Consider the following 12,629-nt stretch of genomic DNA (forward strand, 5'->3'; position numbering starts at 1 on the left):
TTTCAATTTTGTAGCGATTTTTACCTTTTTAAAATGAATTTGAGTTACAATCAAGAGATGTACACGTGCAGGGACGCTGCCCAGAGAGCAGACGGCTATGAGGAGACTAGAACTAGATGGATTTGCTCAAAAACACTTAGCAGAACATATTATTGCATTTCAGAAAATTATGCATTTGAGTCTCTCGTACACCGTGGTGCTGATTTTTTGTTTTATTTATTTAAAGCCTATGCCGGATCTGAAACTGGTGTTACGGAAGAGTCTTAACCCTGCGTAGGTCGGCTATGCTATGCTCTGCACTGTGGCAGAGAACGCTATGTTCCACTGTACCATGGCCAATGTTTTTTGTTTGGGTGGAGTTCACGGAATGGTGAAGTGCTAGGTTATAATGTCCCGCATGCACCATTCTTTCAAGCATGCTGCAGTGACTTTGGTGACCTATTTATACTGGTTTTGTGGCGATTTTAGTGTTGCGTGAAGTGGGCAACTGTCTTCATATTTAGTTGGTTGTACTGAAGCACCAGTATTTCGTGCTTAAAAGTTAAATGAACCCATGAGTACAAATATCAAATTGCAGTGGTTTGTAAAAGGAAAACCCAGGCCTTCTGTCAAAATAGCTAGACTGCCCATTTTAGATCCTCGTTCCTCTAAAGAGCTATTGATATCCAATTGCAAATATCATACTTCATGCAAAACAAACGTACATGTCATTATAATATGTAGTTGCACTTTGATACGATGCACAAAGTAAAACATTTTTTTAAAAGCATGTTTGGTAGCAGGGGGATAACCTTTATACAGAGTCCTTCTAGGCAAATGTGTGGTTTGTGTGCTTTTCGTTTAGTTGAGGGTGTTTGTTGAAGTGCGTGTATATGTATTTCAACTGTTTTTAATGGGCCGTAGATGAACAGTCTCAGTGTTAAATATTCTAAGCCAAAACGCAAGTAACAAATGAGTCTCTTAAGAAATGGGAGGAATGACAGCAGAAGATGAGGTTGAATGTAGACAGTGGGTGGGTCTGTTTTATATTAGCCAAAATGCAGTAGTGTTTACTGGTTTGATGTCTTTCCCTAGGCTTTTTAAAGTTGTTTGCACTCTCCCAACTGAAAAGTGAAGTTTGAGGGGATTGGGTCCTCCGACATATTCCATGTCTATGACAGTTATCACCACAGCTATGCTGCTTCGGAAAATCTTTCAGTGTCTGGGTCCGGCGTCCTGAGTCGATGACTTCGTCCTTGAGGACCTCCTCCGACGGCAGACGTCACCAGATGTAAGTAGGACGCACGACGCCTGTAGCCTCAGTTCAGTTTTTTCCACGAACGTGTTCGCTTCGGAGATCTCGGCGTGCCTCGACTCTTTGGAGTTTGTTCTTTCGGTTCTTCGAACCTGTTCGCTGTGAAGTTTATCAGGATGTCTTCCTCTTCTTCCACCCCGCGTCCGGGCTTCAAGAAGTGTGGGGACTGCGGGTCCAAGATGTCGTTGACGGATTCGTACGACGCCTGCCTCTGGTGCCTCGGGGAGGCCCACGACACGGATGATTGTGTCGACTGCCAGTCGCTTACGTCCAAGGCCTTGCGGGAGCGTAAGAAGAAGCTGTCGGTCGGTAAGGTGTCCAAGCCCCGGAAGTTGAGATCCACTGGGCTTTCGACGGACGATTCGAAGGGCGTCTCTCCGCATCCTCGTTGTCCCAGGTTTCGGGACCTCTTCGAGGCACTCCCGGAAGCGCGGTCATTGGTCGCCTTACCCGTCCTCGTCCAAGGACTCTGCCCGTCGGCGGGTTGCTTATCCCACCAAGCATGCGACTCCGGAAGAATGGGCTTCCTTCGGTAAGAAAATGTTGGCGATTCTTGAATTGCAGGGCACCGGTCCGTACGCCTCCGAGTGGGCTCGGGCGTGATCGTACTAGAGACACCGCTCATACGCCTTCAGGCTCGGGTGGTCGACACGATTCGCGGGAAAGGTCCCGCTCGGACAAGGGGGAATCGTTCTAGTCATGCCCGTTCCAGGCCCAGGTCCCGGTCCTCGACGCCCCCGAGACCGTGTGCACCTGTGAAGTCTTCAAAGAAGAGGTCGACGCCTGTGGCGCCGAGGTTATCGAGGGACTCTCTCGAGGCTCCGCCTCCCAGGAAGTCGTTGACGCCATCGGCACCCAGGCTGTCGAAGGACACGCTCGGGGCTCCGCCCTCGAGGACTGTGTCGAAGCCGTCGATGCTGTCGGCGCTGCGCTCAACGTCAACGCCACTTCACTCGATGCCTTTTGAGGCTGTTTTGTCGGAGGTACCCCGTGGCACGGCGGAACCCCCTAGAAAGGCTCTGGCCAAGGCCAAACATGTCTTTGTTCCCCATTCTGTGCCCACTTTCCACCATCTTGATTATATTTATGAGGTGGATGAGGGTTCTGAAGATGGGATGGTTCCTGATACGGTACCAGACGAGATTATCTCTGGACATAACCAGAGGGAGGACCTGCGTCAGTCGCTGCACGACGCCAGTGGTCTGGACACCTCTCCGGAGGTGGAGTTCTGTAGGCCTGAGCCTGGCACCCATGCCGAGTCCTTGTACCGGCACCTTATGTCGAGGGTCACAGAGTACTTGGGGTGGTCTGCTCCACCAGGGGATTTTCTGCATGATGACCTGACGGATATCCTCGACCAAGGGCCACCAACTGACCCGGTACTGCCGTTCCATATGGCTCTGCAAAAGAGGGTGGCGGCGGCTTGGACTGCTCTGGAGAGTCTCCTAGCAGTGGGCAAGTCTTTGCCGCGAAAATACCACCCAGCCAGTAGCGACCCCTGCTACTTGACCACGCACCCCATTCCGGAGAGTTTGGTGGTGCAGGCGGCTGCGGTCCCAGCAAAGCAGGCGTTGTATCCTACCATCCCTCTTGATCGGGACGACAAGCATTTTGATGGTTGGGCAAAGAAAGTGTTTTCTTCAGGGGGTATGGCTCTTCAGGCAGCCAACGCCGTATGTGCCTTGTCACGTTTCACGCACACTCTGTGGAAATGTGTTTCCCTAGCGGCTGAACATATTCCCGAAGGGGACGAACGGAATGGTTTTCTTGCTACGATGGATGCCATGTGTGAGGCCGTTCATTCGGGTCTGGACATGGCAGATTGCATCAGCCGGTCCATGGCGGCGAGCACCGTAATACGCAGGTTTGCGTGGTTGTGGAAGTCGGGGTTGGCTCCTGATGTGCAAGCCTGGCTCCTCAACATGCCCTTTTGATGGTGTACATCTTGAGAGCCCTGAGAGGTTGCAGACCTCAAAAGCTGCAGCGAAGTCGTTGAGCGCTGCAGTTCGACAACCTCTGCCTTTTCGTCCTAGGGGACAGCAATGGAGGGGAGGTTCCTTTCATTATTACTCATCCTTTAGTAAAGCGAGAGGAGCCGCAAGTCAAAGGGGCCACCGTAGGAGTGCCAGAGGTGGAAAACAAGGTACTCGAGGTGCCAAGGCCGCTCGGGCAGTTGCCTCTTTGCCCTCAGGCAACGCCGCAGCCGCTTCAGCTCAGTCATGAGGCCATGTCCCATGGTTCGCCGGTTGGGGGGAAGGCTGGCGCAGCATCTTGTAGAATGGCGTGCCATTCCTTCAGATGTATGGGTTCTGGAGATTATAGCCCACGGTTACTGTCTTCCTTTTTGGCAGAGGCCTCACGACAATCCACCAGGGAATCTCTTTGAAGAGTCCGGATCAGCTCCTTGCGCAGAAAATTCAAGCCCTGCTGGAGAAAGGCGCCATAGAACTGGTGCCTGTAGCGGAGAGGAACAAGGGATGGTATTCCCCTTATTTTTTGATTTCGAAGAAAGACTGGGGATTGAGACCCATCATGGACTTGAGCATTTTGAACAAACTCCCCAGGAAGGACAAGTTCAAGATGGTTACTCTTTCTCAAGTCCTCCAGGCCCTTCAACTTAAGGACTGGTTGGTGTCTCTCGACCTCAAGGACATTTATTTTAATGTGCCGATCCATCCAAAGCACAAGAAGTACCTGAGGTTCGCGGTTGGCGACTCGCACTTTCAGTTTCGGGTCCTGCCGTTCGGATTGACCTCCGCCCCGAGGGTCTTCACCAAGCTCATGGTAGTGGTGGCAGCGCATCTCAGGAAAGGGGGGATTCACGTCTACCCCTACCTGGACGATTGGTTGAACAGGGCACGCTCTCCCGAGCAAGTCCTGAATCATCTGTCCGTCACCTGCCACTCCCTCCACAAGCTGGGCTTCTCCCTCAACTTAAAGAAGTCCCACTTGACGCCAACTCAGAGGCTCCAGTACATCGGAGCAGTGCTCAACACGTCCCTGGGGCAGTGTTACCCTCCCCAGGTGAGGGCTCATCACATTCAGCAGATGGTACGAAAGTTCCAACATGCCCAGAGTCTCCCTGCGTTCGAGTTCTTGAGATTGCTCGGCCTCATGGCATCCTGCATTCTTCTGGTGCCAGAGGCCAGGTTGCAGATGAGATCTCTGCAATGGGCACTCAAGCTCCAGTGGTCTGTCCTCCGGCAGGATGTCGGACCCCGTTCAGGTGCCACCCTCTGTCGCCCAGGACCTTCTGTGGTGGGCCGTCGAAAGCAATCTGTTGAAGGGGGCTCTCTTTTGGCTGCCCTAGCCGGAGGTGACTATCGTGGCGGACGTGTCACTCACGGGATGGGGAGCTCATGTCAACGAACTGACAGTCAGCGGTCGTTGGTCTCCGTCGGAGTCCAGACTCCCTATCAATCTGTTGGAGCTGAGGCCCGGCAGGCTTGCCCTGAAGGCTTTTCTGCCGACTGTGCGATTGTGATTCTGACGGACAACAGTGGCCATGCACTCGCTCAACAAAAAGCGGGGGGGGGGCAGGGTCGCTTCCTCTGTGCAGGAAGGCGATGCAGCTCTTGTTCTGGGTAATCCAGGAAATTTCGATCTCACCAGTTCATCTGGCAGGAGACCAACGAGACGGCAGACGCTCTGAGCAGGCAGAGTACAATCTCTCATGAGTGGGAGTTGGCTCAGGAGATTCTCCTGGAGATCTTCGCCCTTTGGGGGACCCCTCAAGTGGATCTCTTCGCCTCCAGTGTCAACCGGAAGTTCGAAAGGTTCTGCTTGTGGGAATTTTCTCCAAGAGGAGCCTTAGGAGACGCGTTCGTAGTGGAGTGGTCATTCCCACTGCTGTACGCGTTTCCTCCAGTCCCCGTCATCCCACAAGTGCTGCGGAGGTTCGGTTCCCGGATGATCCTCATTGCTCCGGCATGTGCCAGGAGGACGTGGTACCCGGACCTTCTCGGCTTGTCCATCTGCCCTCCACGTAGTCTTCCCTACCGAGACAATCTGCTCTCACGGGAGGGGGGGGGGGGGTCAGGTTCTCCATCCAGAGGTCAGATCCCTTATACCTCAACCTTTCAGAAGCCAAGAGTGAAGGTTAAGGATTGGGACCTCCCTGAAGACGTGATGGAAGTGTTGCTTTCGGCCAGACGGCCGGCGACAAAGTCCCTGTACCGTTGCCGTTGGAGTAAATTCTGCGACTGGTGCAGGGTTAAGAATGTGGATCCTTTTTCATGCGACATTCCTGTGGTTCTGTCTTTTTTGCTTTCTTTAGCCCACAGGGGCTTGCAAGTGGGTACCGTTAAAGGTTACCTGGCGGCGCTCTCCATATTTAAGCGCTCGTCTGAGAAGTGGTCTTATTTTAAAATTCCTTTAATTTCTCAGTTTCTAAAAGGGCTCACTAATGTGTTCCCTCCGTCCCCTTTCCAGGTGCCTGGTTGGGTTTTGAACCTTGTTCTCAAGTTTCTAATGGGTGCTCCGTTTGAGCCTTTATATTCTTGCCCTTTGTGACTGTTAACCCTGAAAACGGTATTTTTAGTTGCGGTCACTTCCACTCGCTGAGTGAGTTACAGGCACTTTCAGTTAAGCCACCCTTCACTGTTTCAGTTAAGCCACCCTTCACTGTTTCATAAGGACAGGGTTGTCCTTAGAGTTTGTCCTTCCTTTCTTCCGAAGGTGGTGTCGGAATTTCATTTAGGCCAGAAGGTTATTCTTCCGGCATTTTATCCTCCTCCGCATCCTGGTAAGGATGAGGAGAGGCTCCATAGGTTAGATCCTAGGCTAGCTTTAGGTTTCTACATTTCACGCATGTTCCGGGTCAGAGTGGACGATCGACTCTATTGGTTACGCTGGAAGGCGTTTGGGACAAGCTGTGTCAAAGCATATTTTGGCTCAATGGGATTATCTTGGCAATTTCGGAATGTTACCGCTTGGCGGGTAAGGACCCTCCGGTAGGCTTGCGGGCCCATTCTACCAGGGGTATGGCTGCCTCTAATGCCCTGCAGAGGGGTGTTCCTATTCGTAACATCTGTGATGCTGCCACCTGGGCTTCGGTCCATACTTTTGTACGTCCCTACTCCCTCGATTCTATCCGTGGGCAGGATCTAGCCTTTTGCTAGGCGGTCCTTTACCCAGCAATTTGATTGGGCATTCTAAATTTCTATTTTCTAAATTCTTTTCCCACCTCCTTACGTTGGTACTGCTTTGGGAGTCTGTCATAGATATGGAATATCTCCGAGGACCAATCCCCTCGAAGAACAAGTTACTCTCTTACCTGGTAACGTTCTTTCGATGGGATGGTCCGACGTATTCCATATCGCTGCCTTCCCCGCTACAGAATTTCTTATGCGATTGCAGCTTATGTTTCCGCAAGGCTTATGTGGTCAGACTGGCAGAAGATTGGTGCCATACGTTCTGGGAAAAAACTACAACTGAGGCTACGGGCGTTGTGCGTCCTACTTATAACATCTGGTGACGTCGGAGGTCCTCGAGGACGGCGTATCGATGTCATCGACGCAGGACGCACACGCCGAAAGATTTTCCGAAGCAGCACAGCTGTGGTGATTACTGTCATGGATATGGAATACGTCGTCGGACCATGCCATCGAAAGAAAGTTACCAGGTAAGAAAGTAACTTGTTCTTTAATAGCATATTTAGATCCCCGAATTGGTTATCCATCAACCCAAAGTTCAACTGTCTACAGTTGAGGGCTCTGCTGTACTTTACATGCAGAGCCCATGCATCCTGAATAACATTCAATCCCATGGAAATGCACCGCACCATCTGGTTTCTCTTCCTTTCTGTGCCCAGGATCCGTAAAGGCTACAAAAGCACTATAGATCCTCTTTTGTGGGTGCCTCCAGGCCCATTTACCCACCTCGAGGCACTTCCAAGATGGCCGCCTCTTCTGCCTTGGAGTAGAGGCTGTTGCTGTGCTTTCCTGCTTGCCCTCAGCTCATTGGAAACCTTCATGGTTGTATTGGCCAATTGGCAGTCTTTAGCTGGCCCCCCCCTCATTCGAAGGCCCACTTTCGAAGGCCATGTTGGTCCCTGCCGGTACGTGCCCCGCAGACACCGAGCTACTACATGCCTTCAGCTCGAGTCACTGCTTCAGATGAGACCATAACCTTGGCAGTCCCTTTGAATACTCATAATGACTTACCTGGCGACCTTCTAAGCCATCACCCCCAGTTTGGCTCCACGTTCTACATTGTCTATTCTTTAGAATTACCCTCTGCCTATACACTGACGTGCACTGCTAGAACCACACGGTAGCTTTAAATATGGTGTGCCCTGAAATTCGGCTCCACTGCAAGCTTATCAGCGCTACTTGATCCCACCAGTAAACTTCCTATCAGCTTCGGGGGGGGGGGGGCATGATTGTGTGGTCTACTTCACAACTGTACTCCCTACTACCAGCTTGTCCTGTGTAGGCCCTCCACCCACCTGCACCTGCATATCTGATGCAATACCTGTTCCTGAGCTATAACGCCCCAAATTGTGCACCCTAACTTGTGTCACTTTTGACCTACCTGCAACTGCATGCTTTGATGTAGCTCACTGTACCATGAGGCGAGGCTCTCCTAACTATGTACACCAACTTATGTCTGCTTGGAACCATTGTAACCAATTCGTAAGCAAACCATTCATGCAATGATTGTAATTCTCAACCGTGCAATGACTAACTATCCACCTTTGTTAAGCAACCATTGTAACCACCTTCTTAAGTAAAAGCGCCTAGATGCCTCGGGGCTTTGCGCTATATAAATGACTAAATAAATAAAACAGTGTGGTGCTGCTTTAAAGAAGATTCTTGCTTCTAAAGTCCGTGTACAATTCTCAAAAGGATTGACCACACAGTGAGCTGTGCAAATGGGCCTAGTCATTGTTGGGATGAATGTGTAGTTTTCAGTCTTGACCTAAAGAAAATGTAATCCTAGGAGGGTGAAAGTTTCCCTTGTATATAGGCGTGCAGAACGTTCATGAAGGCAATTGCTGTGGGCGTGCCATTACTATAAGTTATTCTGTAGATGTGTGATGACCTTGAAGTTTACTCAAGTGTTAGTTGTTTGGGCTACAAACCAGATCATTATATTGGATTTGTTCCTGCTGATAGCAGGATGTGTTTCTTAAGTCGAGCCTGCTGATGGAGGCGTCAGAGCCAGAAATTGACTGTGTGCAAAATAAGTGCTGGGATGTGGAGGGGGGCACACATGAGTTTGACAAACTAATCTCCTCCAATCCTGAAACATACCACACTGGTTTTGTCTCTGGTGAAGTAGGGAGAATGCAGCATGGGAGAATTAAATTAGAGTTTGTAATAAATGAATCATGGGTGGCTACGTCAAAGGAGAAAGTCAACGTTGAGGACAATTCTGAAAGAAACTGTTCTTTTATAAGGCCTGTAAGCAGAGGCTGTCGGGCACATTAATCGCAGGCTTTGACCCCTTCCTGCATTGCGTGTGTGTAGTCAAGTGATGACCAAAGGTGTGTATTAAAGTGATGCCAAAGAGGAGAGCTCTCTCACTTCCACTTGCCAAGGCCACGAACGGTCAGGTTCTATAGACTGGGCTGCTGGCATTAACTATGGGCACTCTTAAATACACACCTCCTGGCGACTTGATGTTGTTCAGGTACTTATGGTCTAGGGTGCAGACCACTCATCCTTACCGTATATATATAAATGACGGTCTCAACATGTATTCTAGCCCTCTATGAATCTCGTTTCTGAAGTTGTATCTTTACATTTAAAGTAATATACTACATTCAAGCTGATCAAGGAAAAACTGTAACATTACGTGTGCAAATTAGTGCCTAAAGACAATTGGCGTACATAATTCTGTAGGGGGAAATGTATGTACGTATATGGACTTCTATAGAGCAAACCCAGTTTGCAAGCAACAGAGCATTCTACAGCTGTGGGATATAGATACATTCAGGATTGTGTTTGAATTAAAAGAAATTGCAGCACACCACATAAATTAAAAGTACAAAAAAACCTGCAAATGAATGTTTAAAAAAAAGGCTAGATACTATTGATGTCAGGATTTACATAAAGAAAACTGTTAGCCATTGAAACTCCCACCAAAAATATTCTGGTGAATCATACATTTCCTCTAGCTACGAGGAACTCTTAGCAGTCTGTTATCCTTGGTGGCAGTCATGTCATCCAGCATGCCACACTGGCTTCTTCAAAGTACTGCTGGAAGGAGGTGGTGTGGGCCACCATCATCCTGTTGCATTGTAGCGATATTAACCTGTGTGATGCTGCAATGCTGTACGAACAGTGTTGCAGAGGAAATCCCGAAACTGAAGTAAGATATCCTTCCTCTTCTAGAACTTGGGTATGCCAGAGGAACAAAGCAATAACTATCAGGTCCACTGCTTTCGAACTCTTACCTGGCCGAAAAGGAAGAAAATGGAATAACACTGGCTGAATAACAAATGCTAGTGATTAGCGAGAGACTGGCACTAAGAAACTGGAACCGCACTTGCCAAAACTATGAAGCTGCAAAGCCTGTGGACCCGCACCTCACCACAGTGGGAGGAGAGAAGGAATCTAGGCCAAGAAACGAAAGTTCCATAGCGTAAAGCTGCATACCACTGTAAAAGCATCCTGAAGTAGCTGCCAAGGGCTCAAAAGGTTTGACATAATGTAGTAATCATCCCTGCAATGTCGGGATGGAATGAGGTGTACATGGCTGCCTGCCTGCCAGCACGCAAGGCTAAGGGCCATTACAGACAAGGGGGTGATTCCTAACTTCACCCCGGATAGCTACTGACATTGAAGTTGGTTTCATGGATGGTCGCTTTTTGTGTGGCTCACATTTGCAAGAATTGTTAGTTGCAGGCTCTTTGCGCTGAGGAGCCTTTTACAATCTGTCCAACCCATCTCATCATTCTATCATCATACGACCTAAAAGCCTGTAGTGCGTTGCACTTTCATCTGTTAGCCACATCCAACGCCTTGACCAACCATCACTGAACCATATCTCGCATCTAGTTAGATTGTGTTAGCCAGCCATATCTCGCTTTTAGATTAACTGTTTTGGTACCACATAATTTCAAAGGTTTACTGCATCTACGATTGTGCCCCCTCTTTAGGCCCTTCTACGTCTATCCAGGTGTCGCAGTAACTTTTAAACCTGTATTTAGAATTGTGATGGTGTCACATTTGGCTAGAATTGTGAAGATTAGCTGTGCGTCACATTTAGATAGAATTTTGAAAATTAGCCACCTAGAAGAACCTTGTAGGAGGTGAGAAGGAAAGGGATGGTGAATAAATTGGGTACTCTCAAACACCTCGCTTGTGCTATACATGCCCTTTGGCTAGCCAAACTGGACACAATCACATACCCAACACAATCCAACACTCTCATAAAACAACCACCCCAGGCACTGGACTTTACCACTGCGGACAAAACAAGCCAGTGCGCACAACCATAACCATAAATACCAGCCGATTTAACACATAAAACACACACCAATATATGGGCCTCACCCTTAGGGATACAACAAGCCAGTGCACATAATCGACCCATCTGCAACTCAAATCACACGGACGCCAGTTTCTCCTTGTTATGCACCTATCCTATCCCTCTAGCATCACTAACCAACCCGTCCTCTTTCTTGCAGAACCACGTGAGCGCCTGGAGACTGCCCCTGGGTGGTAGCGGTGCACGGTCTAAATCAACATAACCTTTCATCAGGATAAAGTGTCCATTGGACTAATTTTACAGTATGCTTTCCTGATCCATCTTCTGAGGGGGAAAGGATTCTTCATAAATTGGTTGTTAGGAGGGCCCTAAAGACGTTTTTTTAACAGAACAAAAGATTTTAGAGCATCTTTTACCTTTGGTCATCCTAAGAGGCACACAGGCCTCTAAAGCCACTTTCTCCTGATGGATAGTTTCCTGCATCTTACTCTTATTCTGTTCAAGGTCTTCCAGCTTTCACATCTTCTAAGAGCCAAAGCGGGCCTCAGTTGCTTTAGAAAATGTGTTCCTTGGAGGTACATTGCAAAAGCAGCTACATAGGCCTCCATGTTGCCCTTCTGCAGCTTCGACTTGTACCAGAGCAGATCCTCTGTTTGGGCAGTCGGTTTTCAAACACCTTTTTAAATAATGTTACTAGGACTATACAACCAATGTTCCTGTTCCAGTGCTGTGAATCTCCCATAAGTATGGAGGAAAGGGGATGGGATGTAGGAGTGCGAGTTAAGACCCTTTTGACATGTTGAAGCCTTTTTATTTTGGGGGGAAAAACTTGCAAAACTATACACAACTATGAAGTGGACGCCTATTAAAGGAATGCCTTTAGCCACAGAAAGGTCTACTGGTAGGCAACTTCTATCATGCATTCCATTATGTTGACCTAGAACACACATTTCTGCTCTGGTTATTTGTATTGAACAAATGAATAAGCAAGACAATTGTAACTAAATATTGCCCAGATTCAAATATTACACCTGGTGCCTTCCTGCCTGCCGCTCTTTTTCACCACTTAGCAAGCCCCGCCCAACTGGTGCCTTCCTGCTTGCCGCTCTGTTTCCCTACTTAAGGAGCCCTCCAGCTTCTTTTCCTTTGCAGATGGGGAGCAGGTGCAAGTGGATCTAGGTCATCTGGCCTAAGCCCTGTCCACCTGGTACCTTCCTGCTGCTCTTTTTCACCACTTAGCAAGCCCCGCCCACCTGGTGCCTTCCTTCACCATCACTGTCTTGTGGCCAATGCTGGATTTGACTTTTATGGACTTCATTCATTCACGGTGCGTCACTCTTTCTCAATTCACATGCTGGACTTCCTTTGCATCTTGTACTCATGGTGGCCCTGAATCATGTTGTTCCCATCTTCATCTTGTATCCTGGCTTGCAACATTATGTGTTACTACTGACTTCTGCAATTGTATTCGATCTCCACTCTTGCTTCTCCACTCTTTTTGACTGCTTACTCTTTTCTCTCCTCCTTTCCCTTCTCCCTTTTCCCCTTACTTTCTTCTATGCACTTACTCTATCAGAATTGTCCCTGGACCTAATATGATAGCAACCTCGTCTGTTTCCTCCACCCTCCCATTACTGTTTTTTCCTCCCCACCACCCCTCCAGCACTATCTGAAATGTCGTCAGGCCTAGTATGATAGTTGCTTGTTTTGTTCCTCCCCTCCCTTTCTGCACCCCTCTCCCTCACCTTTTGTTTTTCTCCGGCTCTACCAGAAATGTCGTCAGGCCTAGTACGGCAGTCGCGTGTCTGTTTCCATTTCCTTCCCACTCTCTCTCTCTCTCTCCTTCCTTATCCATGTCTTAGCTCTTGCACTATCTGAAATGTCTTCAGGCCGAGTA

At 48.8% G+C, this 12,629-nt stretch overlaps 1 protein-coding gene across 4 annotated transcripts in view; it reads left to right on the plus strand.

Annotated features, from left to right (window-relative positions):
• BCL9 (BCL9 transcription coactivator) overlaps positions 1–12,629 on the plus strand; it is a 1,044,334-nt gene that overhangs the window by 604,370 nt on the left and 427,335 nt on the right. The window lies entirely within an intron of this gene.

Source organism: Ambystoma mexicanum, chromosome 7p (genome assembly GCF_040938575.1).
Source record: "Ambystoma mexicanum isolate Mex_15411 chromosome 7p, UKY_AmexF1_1, whole genome shotgun sequence".
In the NCBI taxonomy this organism is placed as follows: domain Eukaryota; kingdom Metazoa; phylum Chordata; class Amphibia; order Caudata; family Ambystomatidae; genus Ambystoma; species Ambystoma mexicanum.